This window comes from Microtus ochrogaster, chromosome 19, assembly GCF_000317375.1.
Source record: "Microtus ochrogaster isolate Prairie Vole_2 chromosome 19, MicOch1.0, whole genome shotgun sequence".
Lineage (NCBI taxonomy): Eukaryota > Metazoa > Chordata > Mammalia > Rodentia > Cricetidae > Microtus > Microtus ochrogaster.
The window spans coordinates 7,062,146-7,080,783 of NC_022021.1; positions in this window are offsets into that span (position 1 = coordinate 7,062,146).

Sequence of the window (18,638 nt, forward strand, 5' to 3'; positions counted from 1 at the left end):
TAGACCAGGCTGGTCTCGAACTCACAGAGATCCGCCTGCCTCTGCCTCCCGAGTGTTGGGATTAAAGGCGTGCGCCACCACCGCCCGGCTCAGGTAGCCATTTTTGGACTCAGCCTGGAAGCTATTCCAATAAATTCGTGTGTGTGTGTGTGTGTGTGTGAGAGAGAGAGAGAGAGAGAGAGAGAGAGAGAGAGAGAGAGAGAGAGAGAGAAATGTCACTCTAGAGAATCCCGACTAATATTCCTGAAATCTGTGAAACAGGACACAAACATGCAAGACCTGGTCAGGGAACTCCAACCTTCACACTACTGATACTCACAGCTATGGGCTCAATGCCTCATTGATTTAGGAAGACGGAAGACCAACTGAACACCCCACACTGTTAGCTCCTGGCATAACATTGTGTAACAATGAACAAAATATATCTGGTGAGCTTCAGTACCCCACCTCACCTGACTTCTCATTTTCTACCTGCCAACAGAGTCAATTCAAGCTGAACCAGAAAGGGATCTTCCCAAGTATGCCCAGAAAGAATGAAAGTGAATTCGAAGCAACCCATGACATAATCATTTCTCATGCTACACTTTTCCTAATCAAACGAGTTGATGGCAACTTGAATTATTCATGTTCTAGTATGCATTATTTCTATATGGACAGATATCTAGTAATGGCCCCAGAGAGTCATGCAGATGAATTCACAGCTCCTGATGTGGAGGCAGGAGAGTTTGAGTGATTACATTAGGAAACAATGAGAACTTGGTGCTATTGTGGAATAATCCTTTTGTTCACTGGGAAGATTTGTCACTAGGACTGGTTTAATAAAAATCTGACTGGCCTGTAACCAGGTAGGAAGTATAGGCAGGACAACCAAACTAAGGATGCTGGGATGACGGAGGATGGAGTCAGAGGAGATATCAGCAGAGGCAGAGGAAGCAAGACATGTAGAAAATGAGGTAACAAGCCATGAGACATGTGGCAAAGGGTAGATAAGAAATACGGGTTAATCTAAAGTGTAAGAGTTAGCTAGTGGGGGCTGGAGAGATGGCTCAACTGTTAAGAGCATTGACAGATCTTCCAGAGGTCCTGAGTTTAATTCCCAGTGACCACATGGTGGCTCAAAACCATCTATAATAGGATCCAATGCCCTCTTCTGTCATGCAGACATACATGCAAGTAGAGCACTCATATACATAAATAAATCTTTTTTTCTTAAAAAAAAAGAGTTAGCTAGTAACAAGCCTGAGCTATTGACCGAGCATTTATAATTAATATTAAGACTCTGAGTAGTAGCTGCCAGCACAGGAAAACTCTGCCTAAATGGTGTCCCACAAAGCTCCTGAGAAGCTCAGGGACTGAAGTTTTGAAACATCAAGAATGGCTTTCTGGACAAATGGAGAGGTCAACAGAGCCCTAAAGAAGGGACTGAGACCATTGGACCTGGTGACGCATTCCTTTAATCCAGCACTCAGAAGGCAGAGGCAAGAGGATCTTTGAGTTCAAGGCAGCCGGGTCTGTACAAAATGAGTTGAGGGATATGTAGGGCTGTTCCACTGAGAAACCCTGTCTCAAAAACCAAACCTTAAAAAAAAAAAAAAGACAAACAAGGGACTGAGAAGCAGAAGACGAGGGTGTCTAAAAAAGGTCATACCTGCAGAGTGACCAAAGCTGTGGGAGGCAGGCAGGGCTCTGTCCTTGACGGTGAGCAGCTGGGACCTGGGACAGCCTATGTGTGGACAGAGCTGTACCAACAACTCTTCTAGGTTTCCTCTAGCAAAATCAAAGTCTGCTGGTCCCTAATCCTGAGACAGTGCCCCTCACATGGCCACTGGTTTGTACGGGATAGATGACCTTGGATATATGCTCCAACATGAAGCAGTAAATCTGGACATCGCTCTGAGGCACCAGGGCAGCTCCAGCAGTTCTAGTCTCCAGCAGATTTGGTGGCATTCTTTGTTACCTTTCCTGCTCCTGAGACAGAGTGCCTTACAGAAACAAGATCATTTTCTTTTGGCTCACAGGTTCCGATGCTTTGTTCCATCACAATGTGGAAAGCTTGGAGGAGCCCTAGGATACAGGAGAGTGTGCCATTGGTGCTCCTGGGGCAGGAACTAGGAAACAGAGAACTGAGATTGGAACCAGGGCTGGGTTATACCTTCAGAGATCAGTGAGCTACCTCCACTCACCAGGACCACTTATTAAAGGCCCCACAGCTTCCCTGAAGAGCACCATCAGCTCAGGACAGGTCCCAGTCAAACCATGACAGTAGCCATTCTACAGGAAATGCACGTGAGAGGAAGAAGCAGACTTGTTTCGTTCACCCTGTAATCATGAGCTGGAAGGAATGGCATCCTTTATGACCATAAAAGAGAAGAGGCCTTTTGTAGGAGGTCATAATGACACAGACAGGCCTTTGGTGGTGTGCATCATGCTAACTTCTATTAGCTCCTCACCTATAGGCAGATGGCCTCTGCCAGTAGAATCAGAGGCTCGCATGTGCTTGTGTGTGCTGCAGAGATACAAAATGTCACTCTGACTTCCAAGGTGAACTGTGGCGCCTAGCAGAGAGGATCATCACGAGGAACAGCAAAAATCAACCTGGCAAATGGTTCTCCCTTAAGTCTCACTGATATGGGCTGAATCCTGAGACAAGTGTGGAGTTAGGCACTAGAGCAGCCTTGGATCTATGCAAAGTTGAATTCATATATTCTGGGATCCTGGTCTGCTGTGGGATGTCTTCCTGTATATTGTGGATATCCATTGCATGTGTGAATACGGTTGATAACTAAAGCTGCTTTGGCTAACGGCAATGCAGAATAGAGCCAGGTTGGTAATTCAAGCAGAGATACAGGAGAAGAAGGACAGAGTCGGAGAGATGTCATCTAGTTGCTCAAGGAACAATATGCCAGCAGACAGGTAATGCCATGGTCACGTGGTAATACTTAGGTCAACAGAAATGGGTTAATTTAAATGTAAGAGCTAACTAGCAATAAACCCAAGCCATTGGTCAAACATTTATAATTAATATACGCCTCTGAGTGGTTATTCAGGAACTGGTGGGTGGGAGAGAAATATCCAGTTACAGTGATCATTCTAGATGTCCCAGATTTGCCATAACTAGGCCTGAATGGTGCTCTCTCACTCCCTAGGCCTCTTACTGGCTACTACTACCCACACCCATCCTGCTGAGGAAAGACACTATGTCTAGATCAGCCAACTAAACCAATTTTTTTAGATCATTTTACTTTTTTTATTTTGTACTTTTTGGGTTTTTTTTTTTGTTTTTATTGAGCTATACATTTTTCTCCACTCCCCTTCCTTCCTCTCCTCTCCCAACTAAACAGATTTTAAAGATTAGGAAATAATCAGAATGTTTCAGAGACAAGAAAGAAAGGAAATTCAAGGTACTACCTGAAGGTGACCTGATGCTTCAAGGTGACTTCAGAGCATAGCTTCCAAAGGGACTCAACTTACCTCAAAGCACACAGGAGAACGTGTATAACCCTCTCACAGGCTGGGGGTAGGGATCTAAAGTAGAGCTGGATTGGGGGCATCGAGAAAACCAGTGGCCAAAGAAACTGTGAAAGAGCCTTTCCCAGGAAAGTGTTTGAAAAAGAGAGCTGGGGCTGGGCAGTAATGGTACAAACCTTTAACCCCAGCACTTGGGAGGCAGAGAGGCAGGCAGATCTCTGTGAGTTTGAGGCCAGCCTGGACTACAGAGCGAGTTCCAGGACAGGCTCCCATGCTACAGAGAAACCATGTCTCAAAAAATCAAAAGAAAGAGAGAAGGAGAGCTGAGGTTGGAGTGGAGGGTTGTCGGGATTGGAGGCGGGAGGGTGGATATGGGGGAGGAGCGGGGACAGCCTGGCAAGGAGCCCGGGCCCCACAGGAAGGCAGGCCAAGCTAGCTAGTTGTAGATCTTCGCTAATCATCATTTGCCCGCGAATAAAGGGAATGGATAAAGACAGGCAGGAGACCCACAGCCCCTGGGTTTTTAGTGCAGGGGATCGGAAGGTGGCATGGTCACAGGCTAGACAGTCACAAACAGCAGCGTGCCAACTAGAAGACGAGGAAGAGTGACTTGTCTGGGAAGTTAGCTTTGTTTACGGCCCAAATGAGGATGTGCCAAGGCTTCAGGGAGGATCAACAGGTTGGGCGCGCTGATGCTCACCTTTAATTCCAGCACGTGGAAGGCAGGTGGGTCTCTGAGAGTTTGAGTAGAGTGGTGTACATGAGTTCGAAGCCAGCCAGAGCTGTGGTGAGCGAGACTCTGGAGAAAGCGAGGGAGGAGGAGCAGGAGAGGACAGTGACAGCCTACCCTCTGAAGGTGCTTTAGGACTAGAAAGGGCGGTACGATGAATAAACTCTTCAGTAGCTTTCTGAGTTTGACTATTTCACTCTCTAAACATATTTCAACATCTCTGCTCTTTGGCCCCACGGTAAGCTTCCTTTAGCAGGCCTGTCTGAAGGTTAGCTATTTTCTTTCCTGGTCTCTGGGAGGTCAGACAAACAGCTTCACTCTGTCTCGATGATGTGGATCATTTCTTTCTTTTTGGTCCAGTGTAGGAGGTTAGTTCAAAGCAAGGGCCATACTTGTTTAACTGCCTTTCCTAGTGAGTTTCATTTATAGTTTCAACTACTTTTAATTATTACTTTCTATTTAATGTGTAGGGGTGTTCTGCATGCATATACATCTGTGTGCCGTGTGCATGTCGGGTGTCTCAGGAGGCCAGGAGATGGTCAGATCCCTGATAACTGGAATAATAGGTGGGTGTGTCCTACTGGGAACTGAACCTAGGTGGTCTAGAAGGGCAGCCAATGCTCTTAACCACTGACTAATCTCTCCAGCTTCAAATTTTCAAATTTTAAACAATAGTTTCAATTTTTTAAATTTTATTTTTATTTTATGCACATTGGTATTTTGCCATAAGTGTTGGGTCCCCTGGAACTTGAATTACAGGTGATTATGAACTGCCATGTGGGTGCTGGGATTTGTTCTTCCTTTGGAAGAACAACCAGTGCTCTTAACCACCCAACCATCTCTCCAGGCCCCAATAGTTTCAAATTTTAAACAATAACTCCCCATTTATCTATTTTGCCCAGTTAGTAAGTCTTAAAGGTCAATTAAGAATTCTTTCATTTCTTTATGTACTTTCTCATGACATCATAAAAATGAATTAATTATATTCATTTGAAAACTGTTTTTATACTAGCAGTAGATTAATAGCAAAACTAGATAGAAACTGCCTGGTCCCCACATTCGTTCACTGATCACCTAGCCTCCCCCACCATCAATATTCTGTGCATGTGTTATTACCCATGGACCAGGGCACTGGCAGCCAGAGTTTACGACTAGTATTAACAGCTCACTCTCTTTCCTAGAACTTACCATGTAGACCAGGCTGACTTCAAAATCACCTCTGCCTCTCAACTACTGAGATTAAAGGCATGTGCTGCCACATCCAGGGGACTTGCTCACATTGAACAAGTCATGGATTTTAACAAATGTAATGTCATGTATTTACTATTCGGTATGTGAGAAATACCTTTGCATTTAATCTTTCAATTAGAATATTTGAATTTATTCACCCATTCACTAGAAACAGGTTTTTAGTTTTGTTTTTTGTTTGTTTGGTTGGTTGGTTTTTGGTTTTTCGAGACAGGGTTTTTCTGTAGCTTTGGAATCTGTCCTGGAACTAGCTCTTGTAGACCAGGTTGGTCTCGAACTCCCAGAGATCCTCCTGCCTCTGCCTCCCGACTGCTGGGATGAAAGGCGTGTGCCACCACTGCCTGGTGTGGCTCTGTTTTAGAGTGTGTGTCTAGTATGCTCAGAGCACTAGGTTCAATCTCTGGCACATGCTCACAAAAACTTCAGTCCTGGAGTGGGAATAGTGTGTCATCTACTCTTCCTCCTTCCTTGCTAATACAGCTTGAAAATATTTTCATTTGAGATTAGTGAAATTTAAGATTTCTGGGCTGTTTTCCAGGCTAAGGTAAAATTCAACATTGTCAGCCTCTCCTTTGTTCAAAATGAATAGTATCAGCTGTCACTGCGCAACTCAGAGTCATAAAGCCAAGCTGGGTGACATACAGTGGAAAATATAGTTTCCCGGTGACTCCAGCTGGTCTTGTTTCTTACAAAATCAGTGGGACCATCTGTTAAGGGATGATGGGAAAGGTCAGTTGTGTTAGGGTTAGGTGGCTTAAAGAGGGGTGCTTAAATGGTTAAGAGCTCATTGGTAGAGATTTGCCTAGTAAAGGCCCTCAGTTCAACTCCTTGTGGTATTGAAAAGGGGGTGGTATTTATAAAATACTCAGTCATCTTCAAAATGAGGTACTGTCTCACAGCTTCTGGGAGTGGGAGTGGGCTTTGTTCAGCACCAAGACAGACAGACAGATAGATAGATGATGGATAGATGGATGGAGAGAGAAAGAGAGAGATAAAGTTTGAAAAGAAGGCGATAAAGAACGTAAGTTTGTAATAAAATCTAAGAGGTCAATGGGCAAAAAAACTTTGGATGACGCAATACTGTTGGGTGAGTTCCTGGAAGCGAAGTTCTAGGAGATTTCAGCAATGCCACCTACAATTGTGGAAGTGACATCTCAGATAAGGAAGGCATGACAGAACTCCTTGGTGGCCCACACAGAGGCTTTTTATTACTTGTAAATACCCGGCCTTAGCTTGGCTTGTTTCTGTCCAGCTTTTCTTAAATTATCCTATCTACCTTTTTGCTTCTGGGCTTTCATCTTTCTCCATTTCTGCGTACCTTTTCTTCTCTTCTGATTCCGTGTCTGGCTGTGTAGTTGGGTGGCTGGCCCCTTCTTTTCTTGCTCCTTGCTCTCTCTTGCTTCCGGAACCCTCTTTTTCTCCTGTTTACTCTCTCTGCCTTCCAGCCCCACCCATCCTCTCTCCCATCTCACTATTGGCTGATCAACTCTTTATTAGACCATCAGGTGTTAGGACAGGCAAAGTAACACCATTTCACAGAGTAACATAAACAGTTGTAACATAAAAGAAAGCAACACATCTTTGCATCATTACACAAATGTTCCACGGGGTAAACAAATGTAACGCATCTTAAACTAATATCCTGCAACAGTAGCGGTTGAGAGTTCTTCTGATGGACTCATCCGGTCCCCAGACTTTAAATTCTCAGGGTTCTTTTTGGATTCAGGAGAAAGGCCAACTACATGGCAACCCGGACTTCATGGCTAATCTGAACACTGTAAGTACTGAGCGCTCCGTGGCATCCTGTCAGGAAGGAGGTAGAACTGGAAACATTATTTTGGAGGACAATGGCTAGGAGGTAGCAAAGAACTATGGAAATGAATTGAAAATCTGCTATGAACTGGCAGTAGATAAACAATAACGGGATTCGGCCCAGTTTATGAATAGGAATCGCATCTGGAGACGTCTTTCCCATTCATTCGTCGTTTGCAGTAAACAAAGGGGTGCTGTAGAGCTCGCACGCTACAAATAGGGCAGATCCAGACAGCCCGCAATTGTGCCAGTTAGCTTTCTCTGGAATACAAAATATTCCTTTCTTAGCAGCCACTCCCTTTCAGTCAAAGACTGTCCTGGGAGACTATTAGTTTTTGGTTTAAGATGTGAATGTTTGTATCTGATAGCCTAGTAATAAACATCAGGGCAGATTTCAGAACTCAGCAGCACGAGCAGGAGCGTGGCACAGTCTCCTACAGCCTTAGCAGGCAGGCGGCAGAGACAAGGGCGTTGTGAACTCACTGGCAAAAAGGGGGGAAAGTGGGGAAGAGACATGGATCAAGTAAAAAGGATCAGAGATTTAATAATCTATGTTTCCTAAACTCAAACAAACCATTATGATTCCATTAATTTAGAAGAGAGATTTATCTCTCTTTTTAGCGTCTTTGTGTGTGGACTATGCACGTACACCATAGTTTACGTGTGGGAGTCAGAGCGAAACCTTCCAGGCTGGTCCTTGCCTTCCATCTTGTCTAGAGACAAGGTCTCTTGTTTGCCTCTGCTATACCAGACTAGCTGACACACAGCTTCCAGGAGTCTGCCTGCTTCTGCCTCTTGTCTAGCAGTGCAGGGCTTACAGGCACACACACCCATGTCCAGCTGGATGTGGGTCACCTCCTCACACCCACACAGCAAGCACCTCATCCACTAACTCAGTGGTTCTCAACCTTCCTAATGCTGCGACCCTTTAATCCGGTTCCCTAGGTAACTCCAACCACAAAATTATTTTTGTTGCTACTTCACAACTGTAATTTTGCTACTGGTATGAATCATAATGTAAATATTTTTGAAGATAGAGGTTTGGCATAGGGGTTGAGACCCACAGGTTGGGAACCACTGTGACTGAGCCATCTCCTCGCCCAGGAAAGAGTTCCCATTGGGTGAAAGACTAAGCAACGTCCTGTGAATCATTTTATTTAGAAGTCTAGGTTACCTTTGTTCGTTTTTCCGTAAATCTGCATTCACCAAATTGAATTTTGTTTTGGATTTTTTGTTGTTGTTTTTGAGATGAGTAGCCCCATCTGTTCTGGAACTCACTCTGTAGGCCAGGCTGGCCTTGAACGCACAGAGATCCATCTACTCTGCTTCCTGAGTGGTGGGATTTCTGAATAGAATTTTTATTGTCCTCAAACTCACAGCAATCCTTCTGTCTCAGCATGCAGCGTGGAGGCCAGGATTGCAGGCCTGGCTGCCTCCTGGCCTGGCTTAGGTGACACATGTTTGTAGCAGATGCTTCCAGTCTGAAAAGAGAGAAAAACCAGTCTGTTGGCCGGAAGGTGGTGGCGCATGCCTTTAATCCCAGCACTCGGGAGGCAGAGGCAGGTGGATCTCTGTGAGTTTGAGGCCAGCCTGGGCTACAAGAGCTAGTTCCAGGACAGGCTTTAAAAAGCTACAGAGAAACCCTGTCTTGAAAAAAAAAAAAACCAGTCTGTTGGGTCCAAGATTAAGCAGTCCCTGCCAGACAAAGGCCTCCTTCTGACCAGCCCACTCTCATGGATTTGGCCTCACAGTTGCAGTAATGAACATTTACCATGGTGGCTTAATTTTTTTTTCAGCTGGTTTTGCAGGAAGTTCCCATAAGAAACCTGGGAATCGGCTTCCTACCTCATACCTACGTCACATACTGGACCTTGTAGACATAGCCCTTGTTCCTCTGAGGATAGACGATTATTTAGAAGTTTAATTTTGGGTTAACTTAGAAAGACACAGGCTCCATTGTTGCTTTCATACATATGTCATTTTATTAGTACTTTGTTTATATTTGTCCTATGCCCCATGCCACATAACTTAGAGTGGGTTTTTATTTTATTAATTGTTTTTATTGAGCTTTTTCTCTCTGCTCCTCTCCCCTTCTACCCTCTCCCATAACTCCCCTTGCTTCCAATTTATAGAGTGGGCTTTTAAAAGGCAACCCAAAGCATGGAGGCTCCACCAAGAGCTAGACTTCATCTGTAGTACTTGTAGATTTGTATGATGTTCTTTCTTCTCTGTGGGTGTGTGGGGGTGTGTTTTATTTTTTATTTGAGGTAGGGTCTTTTCATGTAGTCCTGACTGTCCTCGAGCTCGTTCTATAGACCAGACTGGCCTCGAACTCGAAGACATCCTCCTGCCTCTGCTACCTGAGTATTGGGATTAAAGGCACACACCACCATGCCTGACCTAGTTCTGTCTTCTTAAGGTCCCCAAAATATCATAAAGATCCTCCGCATGCCAGAATGTGATCTTCCTTCCTCAATTTTGAGGCTGGGGGCTCTGGAAGCCAGTATCCCATAGTGCCTTTCCTTTGAGAGATTAAACAAATGTCTGTTTATCCCTGACAGAGAAGGGACCAACAGACAAAGAAAGGATTCTAGCCTGGTGAACCATGGAGTTTATTGGGGTTACTTACAGGAGCATGGGTGACTCAGAAGCAGCTGCACCACCGAAGAGTTCCACCCCCAGTCCATTGTTTACCTCTTACACAAAACTGAAGACAGGTGTGATGGTCTGAACGCAAAGGCTCGGGTATTTGAAGGCTTGGTTCCCAGTCAGTGATGTTTGGGGAGGTGGTGCAGCCTTCCCCGAGGAGATACATCACTGGGTGCAGCTCTGAGAATTCATCACCTCATGTCACTTCCAGTCTGCACAATCTGCTTCATGTTTGGGCTTGAAGATCTGATCGCTCAGCTTCCTGAGCTGGCTGCCAGCTACCATGTCTTCTTGAACCATAATAAACTCACAATATGCCAAAATTAACTCTTTCTCTTTTAGGCTGCCTTGACCTTGGTTTTTATCACAGCAACAAAAAGCAAAAAATAAAAAAGCCAGGCGGTGGTGGCGCAAGCCTTTCATCCCAGCACTGGGGAAGCAGAGGCAGGCGGATCTCTGTGAATTCAAGGCCAGCCTGGTCTACAAGAGCTAGTTCGGGGACAGGCTCCAAAGCTACAGAGAAACCCTGTCTCAAAGGAAAAAAAGTAAATATACAGGAGCCTCCTCATAGAAGCTTTGTGAGCCTGATGGCTCTCTCCAGGAAGGGAATGTTAATAGGCTCAGCTTCTCAAAGGTAAGAGTCGCCTGTTGGTGGTCACAATTGCTGATTCAAGATGCCTATAGTCTGGAAACTGGTGTGTGATAGCCAGGTACTCAGCAAATAACCAATGCATCTTTGCTGGTGTTAGCTGCATAAGATTTACTGCAGCTCCTAAACGTGCTAGGTTGTCTTTATCTCTGATGTTACAACTTTTTCTCAATGATGACAAATTTGTTTTTGCTTTTTACTTTCTGAGACAAAGTTTTCTTTTTTCCCCTGTCATCCACACCCTGTCCCCCAAGACAGGGTTTCTCTGTAAATGGCTCTGGCTATTCTTGAAACTCACTTGTAGACCAGGCTGACCCTGAACTCACAGAGAACCACCTGTCTCTGTCTCTCAAGTGCTAGGATTAAAGGCGTGCGCCACACTGTCCAGACAAGGTTTTATTATATACCCATGGCTTCCCCGGCCATCCTCTAATTTGCCTCAATCTTCCTTCCTGGATCTCCCCACCAATGTTGGGATTATTGGCATGTGCTACCATGCCCAGTATTAAACTATTGTTTTTTTTTAATGTCTTTAAGTTTTCTGTTCAACCTTTGAAGACTCAAATATGAAGCAAAGACTTAAGAAAAATATAACATTCAAGTGAAGACCCAGTGCCTTCAGGAAGTTGAGAGCTGTAGTTGCTGTCGTTGGTGACCTTGATCTGGCACTGAGAGAAAAAAAACTTCCATAGCCACAAAGATAGGCCTGTATGAAAGCTAACCAATTTAACCTCAAATCAATGGGAAGCAAAATGATAAAATCATGAAATCATGCAACTTTCTCAGAGTCCAAACAGAAGACAAGAAAATTCCCTAGCATTATGCCAGAAAAAAAAGATTCAAAATATTTTCCTTTCTTATTGTCATTTGTTTTCAGGCAGGCTTTGGCCATGTAGCGCTGGCTGACCTGGTACCATTTAATCCAGGCCTTCTCAAATTCAAAGCAATCTTCCTGCCTCAGCTTGCCAAATCGACCTCTCCTTGTTATTTTTTTAAATATTTATTTATTTATCCATTATATGTGCAATATTCTGTCTATGTGTATGCCTGAAGGCCAGAAGAGGGCACCAGACCCCACAGATGGTTGTAAGTCACCATGTGGTTGCTGGGAATTGAACTCAGGACCTTTGGAAGATCAGGCAATGCTCTTAACCTCTGAGCCATCTCTCCAGCCCCCTCCTTGTTATTTTTTAAGTGTCTTTTGTGTGTTGTGTGTGTGTGTGTGTGTGTGTGTGGTGGGAGTAATGATATTTGTTATGATTTTTTAAAAAATGCTGTAAGATCCTTGGCTGCAGTAGGCAGCAGAAATACTGTAGGTCCCAAATGGTGGTAGCAGGCCATGTGGCAGCAGGCAGCGGGCCCTGAGAGCAGCCAGTCCCAGGCAGAGATGGCTGCCTGTCCCCCCAGCGGTGGCTGGTCCCAGGCAGGGTGACACATGGCTGGAGGGCAGGAGACAGAGACATGGATAGACACGACATGCAGAGTGAGGTTGAATATTTATTCAGGGGATTTATGGAGGGGGAAGGAAGAAGGGGAGAAGAGCAGAGAGAGAGAAGAGGAGAGGAGAGAGAAAGAGAGAGAAGAGGGAGCAGAGAAGTGGGGAGAGGGGCAGAAGTGAGGCTGCCTCTCTGAGAGGAAGACAGAAAAGAGAGTGAGCTCAGGCCAGAAGCTAAAGATCAGCCTACCTCAGCGGATGGGGGAGGGAGTGTCTTCCAATGTGACAAACAATCATAACAATATTGGAGATCAAACACAGGGCTTTGGATATGCAAGCAGAGTATTCTAGTACTGTGCTACATCTCCAGTCAATATAGTTGTTTGTTTGTTTGTTTGTTTGTTTCTGAGACAGGGTCTCACTATGTAGTGTTGGCTGTCCTAGAGGTTGCTACATAGCCAGGCTGGCCTCAAACACTCAGCGATCCACCTGCCTCTCCTACTAAGTGCTGCAATTAAAGGCATGCCTGATCATGCCTGGCTAATAAATATTTTTAAATTAATACTTTCCCTTCTACTTTCTTTGACAATAAAGTGGGTTTTTCAAAAAGAATGTTGTATTTGATCAAGATGTTTTCCAACAACCTTGGTGCTCAAAAAAAATATGGGGGGGGGCTGTTACATTATATGTGTTTGTTTCTCAACATCAGACAAGAGGTGTCTAATACTCAGAGGTGAAAGAAAGTTTCAAAAGCTGTGTTGTAGACGGAGGCTGCTTGTTCATTTCCCTGCCTCCCAGACTCAAATAATCACACAGAAACCATATCAATTACAACACTGTTTGGCCAATAGCTTAGGCATATTCCTAGCTAGTTCTTACATCTTACATTAACCCATTTCTATTAAGCTGTGTATCACCAAGAGGCTGTGGCTCACCAGTAAGGTTCTGGTGCCTTCAGTAGCTTTCTCCTTCAGTAGCTACACGGTCTCTCCTTGACTCCACCTACTTTCTCTCTGTATCTCTTCTAACCTGGCTATTTCGGCCCTGCTATAGGCCAAAGCAGCTTATTTATTAACGAACAATAATAAAATATATTCACAGTGTACAGAGGGGAATCCCACATCACTATCTCAAGACAGCAACGAAGCTCAATGGTGGGGTGACTGCCTAGCTCGTGTAAGGCAATCATTCTTAGAATTAGGAAAAAAATGATGGTTCTTTATAGAAAGAGCACTTGAGCTAGAAGATTGTTCAAGACCAGTTTAGGCAACTTGACAAGCTTTTGTCTGGTGTGTGTGTGGGGGGGGGGATGCCAGCTGTCATGTGGGGCATGTTAAGGCAGGAGGGTTGAAAGCTCAAGGCCAGCCAGGGCTGTGCAGCAAGACATTGTGACACGGTGGGACGTCTGGTTGTAGCAGTGCTGGAGTTACAGCTGTGTATCACTGTATCCAACATTGCTCTGTGGTCCTAGGGACAGAGCTGCTTGGGACATAAAAGAGCTGGGACAGCTGGGAATGTGGTGTTTGAACTCCAACCCACCTGCCTTCTAAATCCCTATCCCACTGGAGGCTGAGGCCAGAGGGTTGTTGTGAGTCTGAAAACCGCCTGGGTTATACAGTGAGCACTGGTCAGTCAAAGCTTCACAGTCAGGCTCTCTCTGGGGGAAAAAGAAAAAAAAATAAACACCAAACAAAAAATTAAAAGTTAAAAAAATTTAAAAACTAGCCTTTAATCCCAGCACTCAGGACGCAGAGACAGAGAGACAGGAGGATCTCTGTGAATTCAAGGCCAACCTGGTCTACGTAAAAAAATTCCAGCCAAAGCTACAGAGAAACTGTGTCTCAAAAAACAAACAAACAAACAAAAAGGTTAAAACTAGGGGCTGGGAATACGGCTTAGTTGATAAAGGCCTTGCCTAGCATGTATGAGGTCCTGGACTTAGGCATGGTGGTGAGTTCCTGTAGTCCCAGCACTTGAGAGATGAAATATGAGGATCAGAAGTTCAAAGTCATCCTGGATTACATCTCAAATTCAAGGGCAACCTGAACTACACGAGACCCTTGCCCCCACCCATATCTGAGGTCAACCACTTGGAAGTTCTGCTGCATTCTCACCTACAGAGCAGGAGTGAAAATGTGGCTACTCTAATGTCTTGGTAAAAAAAAAAAACTGGCACTATTATGCATGAAACATCTAGACGGTGTCTAATTCTGGGTGGGCCAAAGATATGCTATGTGCCATTTCTTATTATTGTTAATTGCTTCACCGTATAAAAGGAAGCTGGAAGAAAGAGTCAGGATAATGTTTGGAAAGCTTTCATGAAGAAGAGGAAGTCGACAGCTATAAACGTGTCCAAAACCTCAAAGAAAACGGCTGGCGTACAGGACATGCTAACCCCGAACATGGCACCATGGCGTCAGAACAGCAGAAGAAGGTGGCGTCTCGTTGCCTATATCCTGTGAAGCAGGTCATAAAACCTTCATTCCTAGGGTGCCCTCCTCATCCTGGCAGGAAAGGAACATGTTTATCCTCAAAGACACAGAGACGCCCAGAAGAATCCGAACGAACAGGCTTGCTGAGTTCGCCCTCATTATTAGCATGAGCTCACACTCTTTGCTCAAGCACACCCCTGCGCTCCCTGCCGCTCCTCATCAAATGCAGGCTGACACAGTTTTCTCTTCCTTTTCTTCTTCATGTCTGAAGGCATCCATGTCCCATAAAATTGGTAGTAACAAATTGGTATTTTCTCTTTTATTAATCTGTCTTTTGTTTTATGTTCTTTAACCACAAGCCTTCTTACCACGAGTAAAGGAAAATGTTGTTTTTCCTCCTTTGCTGAAGCAATGAGAAGACATTGTAAAATGCATCTCTGGCCGTAGGCAAGGAGGTTTTAGAATGAGTACTTTGGCAATAAGAGTTTGAAAAGATGCCCAGAGAGCTCCTTTATCATGGGCCTCCTTTAAATGACTAGAAAGCTGTTCAGTAAGAAGGTTGTAAATCAGAATCTTGTGACGGTAGAAGACCCTTTTCAAACCTGAAGTTTTTTAGTCTAGCTTCCCAGAGGTACCTCCTCTCCACATACACCACACTTAAGGAACTCAAGGACTGATAGAGGTGAACGAATCGCTGAGTCAACTCCACCATTCGTGTCCAGAAACAGTCCATTCCTTGCTAATCTACCTTAGTTGGCCTGTAGTCTCAAGGGGCCGCTCATTACAGATGTCCACTTCTGTTGTAATACGGAGCGGTGGGGCTGCGTCCCTGGCACCCGGCCGTCCGCATGGCTAGCTTTATCCTAAATAATTACATGGAAACTGTATTCTTTTAAACACTGCCTGGCCCATTAGTTCCAGCCTCTTATTGGCTAGCTCTTACATATTGATCTAACCCATTTCTAATAATCTGTGTAGCCCACGAGGTGGCTTACCAGGGAAGATCTTAACCTGCGTCTGTCTGGAGTGGGAGAACCATGGTGACTCACCTGACTCAGATTCTTTCTCCCAGCATTCTGTTCTGTCTACTCCGCCTACCTAATTTTCTGTCCTATCAGAGGCCAAGCAGTTTCTTTATTACTTAACCAATGAAACAACAGATAGAAAGATGCCCCTCCTCCATCACACTTCCAATTCCAGGCTTCTCCATCATTACCTACAACACCACCTCCAAATCTTGCTACCTATTCATGAATATGGGGGGGGGGGATTTCTCCTTTATTTTAGCTTTTTGTTGTTGTTTCTTGTTTGTAGCCCAGGCTTGCCTTGGCCTGTTGATCCAGCTGCCTCTGCATCCTGAGCGCTAGGGTTATAGACATGTGTCACCATGCCCAACAAATACAACATTGGCTCACCCACTTCCTCCACTACCTTTTAATTAAAATCGCCAAGCTAACAAAGTCACATGCTAGACTAGGACAAAATACTAACACTCAGTGGAGAAATAAAAATGGATATTATGTGATCATAAATATCTAAACAGGACACAGGCTTGGTAGAGTAGGCCTGTCATTCCATCTACTTAGGAAGCTGAGGCAGAAGGATCAGAAGTTCAAAGTCAGACCAGAAAACCCAGTATGCCCCTTTAAAAAATACAACTAAGAAAGAAGAGCTGGGGCTCTAGTTTAGTTGGTAGAGTGTTTGCCTAGCATTCATGAAGCCCTGGGTTTGCTCCTTGTTACCGCATAAACAAACCAAGTGCAGGAGCACATCCCTGCAACTGGGAGGCAAAGGCGAAAGGATGAGAAACCCAAGGTCATCCTCAGTTATGTCAAGTTGGAGGTCAACTCTGGCTACATAAAACCCGAAGGGGTGGAGGTTAAGGATGGAGCTTAATAGTGATGCACTCACCCAGTATGAGACCTTAGGTACAATTCCCATTACCTAATAGGGAAAAAAACTGGACCTGTTCCCTTGTCAGCTGTCAACTTGACATAGCCCAGAGTGATGTGACGGAGTCCCAACTGGGATATTACGTCAATCAGACTGCCCTGCAGACAAGTCTGTAGGGACAATTCCTTGATTGCTGTTGGTGATACTTCCTTAGGTTGGGGGTTGGTGCTGGGCTATGTAAGAAAGCTAGCTGAAGAGAAATTAGAGAGTAACCCTGTTAACAGCGTTCCTCCATGTTTCTGTTCAAGCTCCTGCCTTGTGTTCCTATAGTGACTTCCCTCAACAATAGACTGTAATCTGTAAGATGAAATAAACTCTTCCCTCCCTGAGTTGTTTTTGGTCATGGCTTATCATAGCATCAGGAAATCAACCCCCAAAGACATTGGTACCAGGAGTGGGGCGTTTGTCACTGCAACAGAAAGCAAGCTAGGACAAACACGCAAAGAAGCCTCATCCAGTTTTACGTCATTATTTAGTAGGCTTCATCTCCCTGAGTTCAAAGTTATGCATTCATTTATTTGTGCTACGGGGATCACATCCAGGCCTTTTCTCAGCCTAGGTCGGTGTTTCTTAGCCTTCCCAGTGTTGTGAGACTTTAATACAGTTCCTCATGTTGTAGAGACCCTCACCCATAAAATTATCTTGTTTCTACTTCACAGCTGTCATTTTGCTACTGTTATGAGTATCTGATAGGCAGGATATCTGATGTCTGACCCCTAGAGGGGTCATGGCCTATAGATTGAGAGCCTCTGCTCTGGTCGTTTGTTAAAATGATAGATTTTTTGCGCTGGCAAGATGGCTCAGTAGGTAAAACCCTTGCCTCTCAGGCCTGGTGATCTGAGTTCAGTGCCCAGAAGCCAAATAAAAGCGAAAGGAGAGAAGCAGCTCCAGAGAGCCGTCCTCTGCCCTCCGCCGTGTGCCATGTGCCTACCCTACCCCATCCCCACGGCCCCGCAATTACAGTGAATATTGGGAGAGGGAGATAGAGGGAGAGAACATTGATGGATCCCTGGTTCTTACTCCGAGGATGGTTTTCATGTCGATGTGTCCTGGGAAGCACACACCCAGCAAGTCCTCCAGAGACCTCTGACACACATCGCCATCTGAATAAAGTTTCTACTGCTGTATGACAAATTACCCGAATTCAGACACTTAAAAGAACACACATTTATTAACTTTCAGAGTTCCTGGGGCTCAAGAATTTTGGAGCAGCTTGATCGTATGGTTCTGCCTCAGGGTTTCTCATAAGGTTCTGGTTAAACCGTCTCGGAGGATCTATCTTCCAAGTTCATATTCACGCCTGCTGCTCAGAGGTTGCAGTCTGTATCATGTGGGCCTCTACATAGGACAACTCACAACATGCCACCATACTTCTTCCAGGTAAGTGAGCGTGGTGGTGGGGAGATGACAGAGATAGAGCAGAGGCAGGGATGGGAGATGACAGAGGGAGGACTCAACAATCAAGCCTCAGTCTTAAACAACCTAATGTCAGAAGGGACATACTATTGCCTGGGAGCGGGCATGGTCTACTAATCACAGAGACCATGCAGACAGTGTAGCAAGAGACAGGGCAATACTGAATAAAGGGGGCTCCGGGGGCCACCTTGGAGGCTGGCCACCACACCACATTTTGAGAAATCCCCTCCCCCACAAAATAAGATTGCCACCAGCTCACTCTAAGAGCTACTTACTCCTCAAGAGACAGTGGAGAGGAGCAGATGACCTAGTAAGGGTCCTGAGGTGGGGAGCAGGGAGCTCAGAAAAAATCGCTAGGCCAGTGAGGTGGCTCAGTGGGTAAAGACACTTGCTGTCACCCCTGATGACTTGAGTTCAATCCCCTGATACCTAACTGGTAAACGAGAGACGTGACTCCTGCGAAGTGTCCTCTGCCCTCCACACATGTCCCATGGTATGCTAGGGTAGGGCAAGGCGCGTGTGCGCACATGCTTGCACATGTGTGCATGTGTACACACACAATCAATGAAAATTTAATTGAAGTGGCTGGAGGGATGGCTCAGTAGTTAATAGCATTTGCTGCTTATTGCTCTTGCAGAAGATCCAGGTTCAGTTCCCAGTATCCATATCAGGAGGCCCACAACTGCCTGTACCTGCTGTTCCAGGGTATCTGAAGCCTTCTTTGGGCCTCCACGGTTACCTGCATATGTGCACACATGTAGTACACATACATACATACATACATACACACACACACATACATACATACATACACTCAGATACCTGCACAAATATGGTATACATACA